Raw genomic sequence first — 11,679 nt, forward strand, 5'->3', positions numbered from 1 at the left:
TACCCTGGGAAAGTCAGCAAAAAGTGACGTGTTTTTCGTTGCCTAAATATAAACCAGTTGATTGTACACGGTGTCACAAAAAATATATAAAATTATTATTATTATTATCATTATTATTATTATTATTGTTATTGTTATTGTTGTTATTGTTGTTATTGTTGTTGTTGTTGTTGTTGTTGTTTGCAATCACGATACAATTCAATGCTGCGCAGCCTAAAAAAATCAATTGCCTAATATATTTTAAAAACAATACACTTATGAAAGCTTTGCATTATCATTATGTCATTTCTATCACTCATAATGAACATTCATTCTTTCGGGATAAGGTCAAAAGGCAATGAACTTGTCTGTGCAACCACATCTCAGTTGTAATTACTGACAAGTGACTGCTTTGCTCGAAGTACTGTTTTGTTTGCATTAATATTAATACCCACAGCTGTTTATCCATCTTATACAATTTGACTCTTCGCTCCCCTATCCTTACTACGACCCATTTTACCGCTCCTGCACCACACAAACTTCCCCGTAAGAGGGGTACTGCCGTCAGTGCCCCTCACGTGGTGCACTGTAGGGAGTACTTATGGATCTTTGCAGTGTCCTTTCGGCACCTAGCTGCAACCCCTTTCGTTCCTTTTACTGTACCTCCGTTCATATTCTCTTTCTTCTATCTTCCTTTCCACCCTCTCCAAACAATATTGTTGTACAGCGCAAATGCCAGGTTTTCCTCCTGTTACGCCTTCAAACCTTCTACTCTCAATTCCACTTTCAGCGCTGAATGGCCTCATAGGTCCTGGTGCTTGCCCTTGGGCGTAAATTTTATATTATGTTTTGTTTGTTTGTTTGTTTGTTTGTGTGGTGTTTTTACGTTGCATGGAACCAGTGGTTATTTAGCAACGGGACCAACGGCCTACCTGACTTCCGAACCACGGCGAGAGTGAACTTCAATCACCAGAAATACAAATCTCTCACTTCTCAATGGAATGTACGAGAATCGAACCCGCGGCCACCGAGGTGGCAGGCCAATATCATACCGATCACGCCACTGGGGCGCTTCTCTATATTGTGATCCATCTCACGCAAGCTTATTAGAAAACATTTGAGAAATGGTATCCTAAAGCCCCACCCTTAATTAAGGTCACATGAACCTCTATGCCAATGAGGTCTGGAATTCAATACTAGTCGTTGATTCATTACAGTACAGACCAAAAATGTGTAACGTAACATCACAGATCGAGAGTGAAGTAGCAATTGCTGACAGAAACTAACAGTGCTTGACCTCACTGATAAGAACGCCGACGTAATACTTACTCTACTGAGAGAGGCTGTTTGGTTATATCAAAGGAGCAGTTTACAATGGAACTCTTGCAGAGGCTGATAGTCTTCAAAACTGATAACCTTTTAAAAGAATGGGAATAATATTCACAATTAGAAACCAGTTTCTTGACTCCACTCTAACAAAACAATTGTAAACTTAACATATTTGACTTTCACACTGAGACAAGGTGATGAGGCCAGCAGCCTCACGCCAAAGCAATGGATGAGAACCATAAGGTTAACGTCCTCTGGGCATATGTGTAACTAGAACGGCGAGAAAAGGTCAATCTGTCATTCAAGGATAACGCTATAACCATATTTTTAGTCCATATCCGACGAAAATTTCAACCAAAATTTCCTTATTCACCATTTCTATGTAGTATGCTAGATTCACCCTCTGCACAAGGCTCATAAGCACCATTCACAATTATTTCAACCCGAAGACATAAAAGAGTATAATGACCGTAGTTGAACCATCCCTGATGCATTTTGCACTGCTATGAAGTTTCGCGGTGAAGGGTAAGATTAGAAAATGAAAAAATCAAGGCATCTGGGTGAGAGCCAAGCGCGACTGAAAACTTAGCTCATTGACACCGCTGAGAAAGAGGAAAGTTATCGCAACAAAAGTTACAAAAGGGAATGTGAGCACAGCAGCCGACGAAAAAGTATGAAGCAGAGACCAGGAAAAAAAAAATATTACGTACAGTACTTTTAAGAAGGAAGTTCTGTATGTAGTAATATTAATTCTGATAACTTAGGACGACTCTGACAGATTAATAAAAGGAAAATGAAGAACTCGTTACTCTAAGCAAAAGTATCTACAAGTTACAGATAACTTAGACCGATATTTTCATCAACCGATGGAAAAGTCTGCATATTCAGTTGAATGTAAAACCCGGGATATCATAACAAAAACATCTCGATCAACTGAAGGGAAAAATGCATATCGAGTTGAATGTAAAAACCACAATATACAAAGAGGGAAAAAAATATCTCAGTGAAATATGTGAACTCGTTCCAGAAACCTGGAGAGCGAATTGAGAATGTTTTCGAGAGGGTGATGATGAAACATTTGTTGAATTTGCATATGAAAAAGACGATGCTCATCTACAGCAGTGGGGAGAAATTTTGGACGGGTTGAAGAAACTAATTTCTACCGGGGACTTTCAGCGTTACGCTTGCTATAGACTTTTTTCCCCTCGAGTTTTCATCTCGTATTTTTTTTTTTTTCAGAGTGTTTTTCTAGGGATTTTTTTTTTAAATTCAAAGCAATTGAACAGACACCGCCTCACACCCCTCCCCCCCCCCCCAACAAAAAATAGATAACATATTAATAAAAATAACAGGAAAATGAAGGAACAAAAGTCGGGTTTATCTACGAAGCGATGAAGAGCAGGAAAGGGACATTCAAAGAAAAAAATACAACTTTCCGAGAGAGAGAGAGAAAGGGCAGGCACAATAATCCTACTTTAATGAGAACCAGATTCAAAATTTTGATAAAAAGAGAAGCATAAAACTTGCAGCGAAATAAATCTTGGCATAAAAAAGTTTATTATAAATTAAAAGTTAAAGTATATAAAAAAATAATAACATTAATTATACCTCAAGCTTGGATTCAAAATACTGTTACTATCATTACTATTTTTATTGAAATATAGTCAGTGTCAAAAACAGTGAAGAGAATGGCAACTAAACCAAGAAATACGCACCAAGAAAAACATTTCTCGTGCAGTTTTATTTTTTCTTAATGCGGAGGTCGATGGGAGGGGCAGCCTCAAGTCCTATGTTGAGACCAGATTCGATAGAAATATGGGAAAGGAAAAGGAGTGGAGTGGAACCCAGCTTCTCGGAGGAGGGAATCTTCGAAATCAAGGACAACGGAAGCAGAAGGAAATTCCAAAGGTTATCAGTTACAGTAAACAAACTTATTACTGCAACAATGTTTAAGACTTGAATCATACCAAGAAATTATTAAACTCTACACGAGAAACGACGCTTCCCATAGTTATAATATTACGTAATAGAAGCCTCATTATGTTTTCAATTTCTAATTTGCTTGCGTTATTGAGGAATTCGTCTTTCAGAGTTGAACGTTAAGCTATCTGCAACTTCTTCAATGATATGGTTTCGATCACTTATCTCTCATAACTTTAAATCAGTATTACAGCCGCATATCAAAACACGACACAAGGCAGTACAGAAGCGAGACTGGTCTGCTTCCTTTAGTTTTCCAAATCTCCATCTTCGAGCCTAATATTCTTTAAAAATACATATGCAGTGCCGTTGTTGCATTCAGGCCCCGACAATGGAATGGAATATAGAATTTAGGCCACAGGCCAAGCGCTGGGACCTACGAGGTCATTCAGGACTGGAAAGGAAATTGAGAGTAGGTAAGAATGAAAGGTGTAACAGAAGGAAAAGCTCGCAGTTCCACCATTACCCAATAGTTAGGAGAGAGTGAAAAGCAATATGGAAGAAAGGTTTATATGAACGGAGGTACAGTAAACGAAATGAAACGGGTTTGAAGCTGGCGGCCGAAGGGTCGCTGCAAAGAAAAGAACCTTTAGTAATGCCATGAGGTACACTGATGGCACTACGACCCCCTACGGAAAGGCCCGCAAGAAAAGAATGAGGTCCAATATGAGAGCCCCAAAAATAAGTCAAGAAGATAACGACTTAAATTTTTAATTATAAAATGAAAGTCAAGAGATTAATGTTAATATATCTGAACATCTAAATTTACCTGTTATGATTTATTTGCTTTGATATTTGGCGCACCATTGATGACACATTTGTATAAACTGGCCTTTGTTGTTTCATAATAGCCTTCGATCTCCCTCAGAGAGAGAGAGAGGAGAGAGAGAGAGAGAGAGAGAGAGAGAGAGAGAGAGAGACTTTAACATTTTTCTCAACATATCGATTGCTTATGATAAGCCCTCATCTCCGAGAGACACGAGCCCTCACTTCAAAGGCATGTTTTGATAATCAGCAGCAACAATAATAAATTATGAACGTACAATCATTATTTTCAAGTACACGAGTGGATTCATCGTTTTATCAAAGCAACCCCATTTTGGGGGAGAAACAGTAGCTAAAAGCTAATGAAACAAATCGAAATTGACAGGTGTCATTACTTCGTTTATTACTCGATAATGCTGGCGTTAGAATCCAGCCTTAGCTGCCCAAAATTAACTTCATTTTGTGTGCTGAATGCCTTTTATCTTATCTGGGCCAGGGAAAAAAAAGAAAGAGAGAGAGAGAGAGAGAGAGAGGAGAGAGAGAGAGAGAGAGGAGAGAAAATGGCGTAATTCTGAGAAAGCAATGCTCTTGCCCTGTTGAAAAAAGGTTACAGGAATCAAGGAAAATAAGATCGAAGAAGATCAGTGTATATTAATTCACGAATTGGTTCTGACCGAATTCTTCCACCATATTCTATACTTTTATAATTTTTTACACATTGTCAACTTTCTGCATCTCTTCTAAACTCTTCCCCCGTTCCCCGCATCCCCATATCGGATTCCAGTCCCCTGGAAACGAGCTGCTTGAGGAATACACAGCTTAGTGTCCCAGTGATGCGCCTAGCTGGCTTGCGTCCCTTATTTGAGAGTCTATTCAGAATCTTCCAAGATGCCGACGAAGAGGGACTATAACAAGGTGCCTTAGATCTTAGTCATACCGCTGCTGTTTTGATCAATGAAGGTAAGCAGCAGGTTATCTGGTAAGCAGAAAGCTTTGGGCATTGACCTAGCGACCTAGTATCATAAACCACTGCTTAGGAAATTTTAACAGACCTCAGAAATCTTGTGTGAGCATAAAATGGATTGTAATGAGTCGCGAGAAATAAGCAGAGGTTGTGAAGCACCATCTGCTGAGGTCTAGAACTTACAGCGTATGTATTATTAATAAGAATTTCGAATGACCTATCCTCATACGTAGTACCTTGGAATGCCTGTAATTCTGTTTTTTTTTTTTTATATACATATATAAACATATATCATGTATATATATATATATATAATATATTATATATAGTATATATATATATATATATATATATATATATATATATATATATATATATATATATATATATATATATATATATATATATATATATATATCTATATGTATATATATATGTATATATATATATGTGTGTGTAAATAATAATATAATATATACATATATGTATAGTATGTATATATATATATATATATATATATATATATAGATATATATATATATTTATATATATCATATATATATATATATATACTATATATATATATTTATATATATATATATATATATATATATATATATATATATATGTATATATTTTACACACATATATATATATATTATATATATATATATACATATATATATATATAATCTATGTGTAAATATATATATATCCTACATATATATGTATGTGTATATATACATATATATATATATATATATATATATAATATATCATATATATATATATATTTGATATATATACATCGAGCTACAATGTCCTTTAATATCTAATTCACTCTACCTCGGAAATTAATATATTTTCATATATGCTTAACCGAAGGGGAATTTTTTTCACGATATTAAAGGACATTGTAGCTCGATGTATGTATATGAATCACTGTAATGTGATATGACTTATATAATATATATTTTTTTTTCTTTTTTTTATATATATATATATATATATATATATATACATACATATATATATATATACTATATATATATATATATATATATATATATATATATATATATACACACACGCACACAAAGCGTTGACGGTAAAATACGACAGTCGACATTGACTCAAGCTATTCGACGTTGCCGGAAGCTCATGATGCTACCCAACTGTCAGACTATGGTTCCAAAGACATATTTAATTCGTATCAAAAATATATCTTTTTATTTGAAAGTGTGATGAATACTACATCACAACAAATATGAATAAGAAAATGTACCCTTCGCCGGGGCTACAGAGTCAACGACACTGAGTAGGAGGGTGTACAGATGTAAAATCAGAATCAATGCTGCGGGGCCGAGGAAACACTTTATTAAGTAGCCTAAACCAAGATTCTTCACATTACTAAATATATAAACTAATTAATTATTTTTGTAAATGATACATAAATATGAAATGCCAAAACATTTCAGCGGTCAGTAGTCGTTAAAATAAAAGCGACCCACAATAAAAAAAACAATACAATTAAGGCAAACAATGAAATCAACAAAAAGCGGAAGCGGTGTTTCCGGATGACAAAAACTAAATAATAAATCGCCAATGGCGGAGATGCAGATGCGCTTCTAGGCAAATATTTACACTAACCAAACCACAATAAATTAATTAAAAATAGAATTATGAGAGGTCTGTTTGAAATTACTTGAGCATATCTCTCCGGGTTAAAAAAAAATTAACCAAAAGAAGTTGAGTCTCAATTAACAATACTGTCAATGCTGTGAAAATAACCATTGCAGTCACAATCAATGTTCACCAAACAGTTGCAGTTTTACCAAACAGTCAGGGTGAGAACAACAAAAACTGCACGTTTTACCTCATACAACACTGACCTCCGACAGATGGTATTTGTTGCAACATTCGCTTTACTTTGAATTCGTGGATTCTACTAAGGCATAATTTATGCTCTTCTTTAACTATTTGTGCAGTCGAACGAGCAGTTTGGGCGAACAGCACGAGCACGAAGAAGTTTTGCCGAAATCTTCGGAAATGACTCTCCACTCGTCATACGTCTCCACAATCTTCCCTCGACTGCATCTTTTATTCAGTTTAGTCCAACTAACTTCCGCTGCGTCTTCTTTCCGGGCTGTGTCCCATTCCTTCAACCTTACTCCCGTCATTCTCTCATTAACGTTAGGTTTCAAAGGGCATCTGTGTCTGTCTATCAAGGGTTTTTCCACTACTATGAGATTCACAGTCGGTGTCCCGGTGTTTTTCCGGAATTAAGTTTTATCAACGTACTTGACAAAGATGACACTTTGTCACAGGGTATCTTGCATCCCTACCTGATTTTTGACTGTATTCTGTATTACGAAAGTGGCATAATTCTGGTAATTATAAGAGTAACACCGACTTCTTGTAGACATCGCCAGCAACCTCAGAGGAATGACTTTCGAAGATATAATGACGTAACTTACGATGTCATTAACTTGCCTCCTTCTCAATGGATAATTGGTTATTAGTGAAAAAGTCTCAACCTCTGACAACAATGAAATACAACCAATACGCCTTGTAGTAGTAGTAGTAGTAGTAGTAGTAGTAGTAGTAGTAGTAGCAGTAGTAGTAGTAGTAGTGGTAGTACATAGGAATTATGCCATGAGGTCGAGTGCTAGAATCTTTGAAGAAAAGGGTTTCCACAAGTAATCCGAAAAATCTCTTTCTATAACTATTCCTCTTTTGAAAAATTATATAATTAAAAATCAATTAACATAGTGAAGAAAATTTTCGCAATCGTCGTAACTCCTTTGATATTTTTCCTAATATGAGTGACGATCACTGTAATAAATAGAACATACATAATTATCTTTCTGCACCTTATGGAAGTCAACAAATGACGATAACTTGGTAGCCTTGGATGTCGGGGTGTACGCCTTACCCAAAAAAAGGGCCCTGTTATTCATTTCCCTTTTCAAGCTTACGAAGGGTTTGCCACTGGCCTCCTCACTTCTAAACAATTGTGCAAGTCGAATCACAATAGTTGTCCTGCAACCACGGGGACAATGACTTCTCATAGCCGCCATTCTTGAAGCCTTGACAAGGTACGAATATTCATTCAGAATTTCAGGGACAGCTGTTCGTCATCACCACCTTGTGGGAGGAGTCGTGACGTCATATGTTTACGTCACGTATAACTTTGAACCCATACATTAGAGTGCTCCGCCACTGGCTTCGGCTGGTTTATTTTACTCTTACGAATATACTTTTTTCTAATATAAGTAATAAAGAGTGCAGCCGAAAATTAGGTAGGATTGTAAAGTATACTTTGGCTAAGTAATATCTTTGTCAAATGCACACAAAAAAAGTTATATTACGGAAAAACACCGTGACAAAGGCTCTGAATCTCATGGTAAATACCTAATACATTCAGCATCCTTGCATAAGCCTCCTTCTTCGATGTGAGCAGGATTAACCCCGTGATTCCACCAGGCGACCTCAGAATGACTAACTCAAAGCTCCGGCCTCGGACATCAAATTCATATGCAAGAGGATCAAAATACATTCCTCTCCTATATGAAATGAGTAGTGCAACTATGAAAGAACACAAAAATTTATTTAGTTTTTAAACTTCTCTCATAAATGTATAAAACCCGAATTCTATACATCAGGATGCCAGGATGTCTAGATAATAAACATTTTTCAAATCACATCTGTATTATGTAAATATCTCTAAACTTCTTGTTATCTTAAGAATCTATCATTATTAGCTATGATGTTACTGTGAAATAGCTGTGCATTAATTAGTTCAGAAAGATGACAGAAAGAAAACCTATTCCCTTCAAAATACTTTTTTTATTTTTATTAATCTTTAATTCGTTTTTCTACAAGCAAGACAGACAATACATTGACCATGATCTGAAACTTTTAATATCCGAGCCTTGCATTGCCTCGCCTAATTAGATCTGTCACTAAAGTCAATATTTGTTCCTATACAACTCTGTGCACAGGTAGATAAATTACAAGAGAACGCAATAAAATACCATGAAATTGTCGAACAATCAAGAATGTACATATTATGAATCATACGGACATTATCGGAAAGGATTTGTTGGTTTTCGATAAAGCTGGCCTTATGCCATATCGGTCTCTTACCGTAGAACAGATCAGCAAGTGTGGGAAGGTGTCAAAGAGTTTATGAGAAGCTATGTATCAAAGATTTTATGGAAAGGTGTAAAAGGGTTTTTGGGAGGGTGTCAAAGGACTTTGGAAAGGTGCCAAAGGATTTATAAGAAGGTACCAAAGGGTTTATGGGAAGGTGTCAAAGGGTTTATGCGGAGGTACCAGAGGTTTTATGGGAAGGTGCCAATGGGCTTATGGGAAGGTGTCAAGGGGGTTCTGGGAAGGCGTCAAATGGTTTATGGGAAGTGTGTCAGGGTTTATGGGATGCGTGTCAAAGGGTTTTGGGAATGTGTCAAAAGGGTTTTTGGGAAAGTGTCAAAGTGTTTATTGGAAGGTGTCAAAGGATTTACGGGAAGGTATCAAAGGGTTTATTGGAGGGTGTCAAAGGATTTACGGGAAGGTATCAAAGGGTTTATTGGAAGGTGTCAAAGGGTTTAAGAGGTCTGGTGTAGACCGCTGAGTTCTACCAACTACCTTGGACTATTGAAACTGGAAACTTACATCCCTATACCCCTTATCCCATCGTTGCCAATTTAGTGGAGCTTCACACATGAGCCGATGCCTTTACGAACTTTCCATGAATTCTAGTGGTCATAGTAAGGCAATAATGATAAAATGCCTCTAATATTAATGCATAAATACTACAAATAGGTACGCTAATTTCACTTATTTCCAGGGTTTTGTGGAGGCCTTATACCCAGTTTGAAGGGTAAACACATACCAATTGGCAACAGTGCCTTATGAAGCTCATGACCGAAGGAATCTTAGGAATAAGGGAACAAGGAAAGAAGCTCGTCCTTAAAGGAGGCACGAAACACTTTTTGAATGATGAAAGGTAAAACGAAAAAAAACGGAGGAAAGAAAAGGGTACCGAAGCTTGGAAGCAGAATTAAAGACGCCGTCAACGAAATGTGCGTAATCAAGGATTAACGATTCCGTCTGACGTAATATACAGCAAGAAATTTGTTTATACAGTAAAATACAACTGTTTATACAGTAAAATACAACTGTTTATATAGTAAACTACAATAACAATGTACACAGTAAAATATTTCTATGCAGAAAAAAAACTACTACTCAGGTAGTAAAAAGGAACTTTTCATACAGTACAACACAACAAATGAACTTCCTCCAATCCAAACTTTCCAGCGCCTGCCACACAATCAAAAACGCTTATGCAATGAAACGGCCAGAGAGCGCCGCTTCATTCACACTCACGCTTTAGATAGAATGTCTCGCCGCCGGCAGGAGGGAGACTGGACGTGGGAACGGGGCAAAGGGCGTGGTCACCTCCCACGGAAGGCACTTCCGCGTGTATCCCATCATTGAGAGAGAGAGAGAGAGAGAGAGAGAGAGAGAGAGAGAGAGCGGAGTTCATACCGAGAAACATTATCCTGGTATTCGTTACTTCCGGCCTTTCATGCAATAGATTTTACAATAATAATATTCGCTATTCCCGGTTCTTCCATGGCATGGCTTTCTTGAGCGATTTCTTTCTTTCTTTCATTTGTAAATTATGCTGGTTGTCAATTTTTCAGCGGCGTTATGAGGATATGTTACTGCGTTAATTAATCAAGGTATACATAAAACTATAGTTACGCCCATTTAGTATGCTAATGTATATTCGCATGCAGAACCTTGTACACGCACAAGAAATATACATATATATATATATATATATATATATATATATATATATATATATATATATATATATGTTTGTGTGTATATATATATATATATAAATATATATACACATTTTGTATATTTGTTTATAATTAAAACTGAATGACAGACTCCGCATACTATAATGTATAAGAGTTCACCGAGTAAGGCCGTTGTATTTACATCGACCTGCTGAATATGACAAGTAAATTCCAAATAATTATAAAGTCTTTGGGAAATTCATAATGCATACACCTATTTAGGGCTCTGCAAACACAAGAAATTCATTTATAAATAAAAAACATAATCAATCACTTGAACTGAAGTCTCAATAAGGGAAAGAAACACACTGGACAATCTTTCAGGTCAGTACTATAGTAGATTCACTTCAACCGTGCATCTGATGTCGAGGCTAGTACCTTACGACGCTCCTGATTGACTATTGATAACTCAATCACAGGGCTGGAAACTCTCAGTCTCTCTCGAGGGTTCATATAGGCAGGATGTACGTACCACCTCTCCTGAGGGATACATTTGAAAGACGTATCTCTAAAAGAGAGGTAGAACATACATCCTGCCTATGTGAACTCTCTCGAGAGACTAAGAATTTCCAGCGCTGTGATTGGCGTTTCAACAGCCAATCAGGAGCTTCGTAAGGGACTGACCTAGCCATCAGATGCACGGTTGATGTGAATCTGCTATAGCAGAGGACATAAGCTTGCTCGTGCAGCCGGCTGCTGCATATGCAAAAAAAAAAAAAAAAAAAAAAAAAAAAAAAAGTAAATAAATAAAGAAATCGGGACTTAACGCCGCTACGTGGT

The sequence above is a fragment of the Macrobrachium nipponense genome, chromosome 1 (assembly GCF_015104395.2).
Source record: "Macrobrachium nipponense isolate FS-2020 chromosome 1, ASM1510439v2, whole genome shotgun sequence".
In the NCBI taxonomy this organism is placed as follows: Eukaryota; Metazoa; Arthropoda; class Malacostraca; order Decapoda; family Palaemonidae; genus Macrobrachium; species Macrobrachium nipponense.